We start from the raw sequence: 5,175 nt of genomic DNA, 5'->3' as shown, positions 1-5,175 counted from the left end.
GTATCAGTAATCCATCAACAGATTTGATTTCCTACACAACACTTAGTAGATGATCTATATCTTATAATCTGTTTTTTTGTATATTTTATTAGCCATATGTCATTATTATAATTATTATTATTATTATTATTATTACAACTGTAGTCATATAGTCTGGTGGTATCTCACTTCGGCTTTGTTGTATTCATAACCCTATAGGCTGAGATATAGCTTACAAAGACAAAGCTTCTTAATGTAAATTTAAACTTTAAAACTTTAAAATGACACTATCTGACCATTAAAACTTTCCCATTACTGTAGTATTACACTGCACTGCGAGTGCTGTTATTCAACAATGTGGTCACTGCTGCCATCTTGTGGTTGCTTAAAAGTACTTTTGTGATATTTTTGCCCCAAATAACAAGGAATTCGAACTGATTTTGAAATGAAAGCCAATATCCATCAAGGATATTGTACTTAGTGATCACCATTGCCTTTATTCCAATTTTTACAACTGTGGTAAAAAAAGCCAACAAACACAAGGAAAATATGCAAACTCATGCAAACTCAAATTTGCACAATTTGTCAGTCTCTTAGCCTCTGTATACATACACATGGGTAGAAAACATTGGGCCAACATTAGTCAATCAGAACTGATGTATATATTCTGTCACCCTCAAATCCATGTTGCACAACATTCTTCATGTTCATCTTACAAATTATAAAAAGAAATAATGGATGTTGGGCCACTGTTACTTTGGAGCTAGTGTAAATATTATGTGCTAGACATGGCAGTGTGTGTGTGTGTGTGTGTGTGTGTGTGATGCTGGTAAGACTTTACCAGGACCTTTAATATTGCTGTGGGGAATATACACAGTTTCTTGTGTATCTTGTTTATACAGTCTTTACAAGCATATAACTGAAAACTAAAGCTCATATTTAACCTGCACATAGTTAATTGTCCTTTAGCCTGTCTGCTGTTTTACAGGTGTTTCCTGATTGAATTTATAAGTCATAAGATGTGTGTGTGCGCATGTGTGTGTTGAACTGCAGAAGACTGGCATCCTACCCAGGGTGTGTTCAGTGTTCCTGTGGTTCATCTCTAATAATCCATATATTCATTCTTCTTTACCTGAAGTAAAGTTAGTTAGTATTTTTGTAAATGTGAATGTTTTAGAAGTAATTGATGAGACATTATTTAAATTTAGAGACTACTCTTACAGCGTATTGTATTAAGTGTACATTAAGGCAGTGTTGTGGGTACTGCGTATATCTAAGCTGGAAATGTTGTTGCGTGCGAGTCTTTGTTATTTACCAGAGAAAGTGTGTTCCCTGAGGAGTTGTGGTTCCCTTAGTTGCAGTGTCCTCCAATCAAAACTCGTTACGCGAGGCACTCAGGTTTCCCTGAAACTGAATGTTTAACCAAGGCCTTTTTTTTTCAGTTACTGTGATTATGTAATTGGATTACTTATCTGATACGTCAAAATAGTTTTTACCTGTTTATCGCCTTTTTTTAAAATAATAATTTGTTTCCTGACATAAACATCATAGTATATAAATGTTGTTATGACAAATTAAATGTTTTTGTTCACTTAATCCATTTCCTCTGGGCGCAGGTTAGACACTTTACTCTGGACTATTTAGATTGAATACCAAAAAGAAAAGAAATTAGAATATAAAAGTCATACAAGTATTTATCCATCCATCCATCCATCCACCCATCCACCCATCCATCCATCCATCCATCCAGGAACCTCTGTAGTGTAATGGTGATTACCATTGTATTTATTCCCATCTTACTGTATGTCCATGGTAGAACCTCCACTCAACATTTACACATTACAGGCAATTTGGGAACTCCAGTTAATAAAATCTGTCTGTCTTTGGACTGTGGGAGGAAATCAAAGTACTTGGGGGGGGGGGGGGGTATGCAAACTCCATGCACGCAGACCTTGAGGCGGGAATCAAACCTGGACCTCCGAGGTGCATGGTGACAGTACTAACCACCACAACACTGTGCTGCTCATAGAAGTATTAGATTATATTATATAGAACATGTTTCATTTAACATAGACTGGTGAGATTGTGAATCACTTACTCACTCACCATCTATACTGCTTTATTCAGTATACAGGGTCTCAGAGGGCCTGGAGCCTATCCCAGGAGACTTTGGGCACTAGGTGAGGTACACCCTAGACAGGGGGCCAAGCCATCGCAGGGCACAACAACACACACACTACAGGCAATTTGGTGACGCCAATTAGCCTAATCTGCATGTCCTTGGACTATGGGAGGAAACCGTAGTACCTAGAGGAAACCCACCAAGCACCAAGCGGAGAACATGCAAACATGCACACAGACCCCAAGGCAGGAATCTAACCAGGACCCTGAAGGTGCAAGGCGACAGCGCCACCATGCATGATATACAACATGTATCATTTAGCATACATTGATAAGATGCTAAATTATTATGATGATATTTTTATGAACCTGGGGCAGTTCTTAACTTTTAAGTCAACACTGAGTTATATCATTTGATTCAGCTCACCTTGAAAAGTCCAAACGAATCTTTTTCCATTTTTCTTTTTTATGAGCTAAACAATTTTCATTTATGCAAAAAAAAATAAATAATACATACTCTTATAAGTTTCTAAAAGTATGTTTTCACCAAACGGGGAATTAAACATTCGGCTTATGAGTCATGTATATGAATCGACTTTCACTTTCAGAGAGTCGACTCAGTGATTCGGTTCATTCTCAAACGTGTACTTCCTCGGTTACCGGCGTAGCAACGACAACTTTAGTTAGTGATCCTAGTCAGAAGATAAGCTAGGCAGCTAAAAGTATGCTGCACACTAGGTCATGACTAATGTCAAATGTTTTATTACTTTTTGTTTCAGCAGTGCCTCAGTACACAGAGACTCGTCGCTCATACAGTTACAGCCATAGAGATCAAAAGCTTAGACAGACTGACAGCTTACTGATTTAATAAGTGCTCAAGGTAAGTCGGTTATTGCATAGGAAGGTTTGTTCGTGCCATTTTATTATTTATTTAATTGATTTGTTATAATAATAATAATAAGAATTATTATTATTATTATTATTATTATTATTATTATTATTATTATTATTTGACCATAGCATTTTGTTTTATATATTTTATATGTTGTCACTTAGTTTTGCTGATGAAAAAAAATCACTTACATTAACATAACAGACACATTATTTGTATACCCTTAGAAAATGTAGTATATCATTTTAGTCATGAAGCAAAATTTCTTTTCTTTACTTTAATGTTCAATATTTAATTGTAGCATTAATTTATATATATATTAAATTATATAAATTATATAAACCAATTTCAAAGAAATGTCTTGTCACAATGATCCTATATCAAAGTGCAACCATAGCTTTGAAGTTAAAATACTTTTTTCATGAAGTAAATCTGATTCACAATAACATCAATACCTTAAGTTAAAATAAGTGAAATACTAAAATCATGAAGCAATAACTAATTAAAATAAACGATATTAAATAAATATCAGTCACCACGAACTATGTAAGTAATAAGTGTTACTGTTACTCAAAAAGAGTTTTTAATTCAAAATACGTTTAACAATTTTCATTTAAATTGTTCCTGCGTCAGAGGTCACTAGATGAATAGCACTGGACAATTGCAAAAGTCATGTTAGATGTCTCTTTTTATTTGTTTAAAAATGTCATAATTTATTTCACAGTTGTATGCAAATCTTTTAAGTATGTTATATTCATTTTATATTTATAACTGTCAAAAATTGGAAATAAAAATGATCACATCTAATAAATAATAGAGTTTGCATTTATTGAAAAATGGGGTACACATGCAAGCCATTTGATATGATTTTTGTCTAAATTCTCGTTGATGTTACCATCATTGGTGTTACCAGGGAGAGAAGTTTCATATACTGTATATAAAAATGCATTAAGCTTTACATTTTTGTGGATTTATAAAGTTTAAAAGTAAGTTATTGCTATTAAAGAAGTTCTAGGTGTGAAAGAAGAAATACATTTCAGGAGATTTTTATAACCCAAATACACTTTTTCTGTAAAATGACTTATTTGCCATGGCCTACAACTCAAATAAAATTCAGTTTTTTACTTGTACCTGTTATTTGTTTATATAACAAAAAAAAAAAATCATCACATATTTCAACTTTACGCCATTTTAAAATATTAAAATACAATTTTTTTTCTGGAATTTCACAAGAAATAAGAAAGTAATACGACCTTAAATGATCTTTTTTAAGGTCACACATTTTGCCTTAATAAAGTCTTTTTTTTTCACCATCATTAATCACAACCCAACATTCCCATATTAACAGTATGAAAATATGCCTATGCATCACTGTTTTAATATAATTAAGTAAATAAATAGTAAATTAAATAACTTTTTTTTCTTCTCCTTTTTTTTTATCTTACCATAAATACAATACCAGTAATACATGTGAAAGTGCAGTGACCGATTTCTGAAATGGAAAATAAGGTAAGATACAAAAAAAAAGGTAAGATTTAAATAAACTCAGACAATGCAAGATATGTTTTTGAACTTTCAGTTTTTCATATATTTCTTTTCTTTATACCTTCCGTTTGATTCCGTTTAATTCGCTCACATTCATAACAAAGAGCTTTTTTTATATTATAATACGTTTGCCTGTACTGAATTAAGGAACAATTCCCGGAGTTGCCTGTAGAGGGCAGCATGAGTCTGTTTTATGCTGAATGAAAGTAATTTAATTACTTATGGGGTCCATGGGGTGATTGTATTACAGTATCATTAAACACACTGACAAGCTTTGGTTTTCTTTCACACCATGTGATCATGAGCTGCAGACCATAACAGACCATGCGCTAAGGTTTAAGACCTGCACAGAAAGTTTATTTAAAAATGTAAAAGGTACTAGGTACTAGGAAAACAGATTAGTGTTAGTACTCATTATTGGTCTAGAACTGTACACAAGTATGAAATTTTGGACAGTATGAATTTTGAGGAGAAAGATGGATCAATTTTCATTCCAAATATTCACTCAGTAATTTATTCCGAAGGGCAATTTAACATACCCATTTCATTGACTATCATGTTTTCCAGTGGAACTTGGAAAAATCTGTGTAGAAAATGAATTGGCAGGTGTATTATTCTAATGGACTACCTCAACTCCC

The sequence above is a fragment of the Clarias gariepinus genome, chromosome 5 (assembly GCF_024256425.1).
Source record: "Clarias gariepinus isolate MV-2021 ecotype Netherlands chromosome 5, CGAR_prim_01v2, whole genome shotgun sequence".
Taxonomy (NCBI): Eukaryota; Metazoa; Chordata; class Actinopteri; order Siluriformes; family Clariidae; genus Clarias; species Clarias gariepinus.
Note: the sequence above shows the minus strand (reverse complement) of the source record.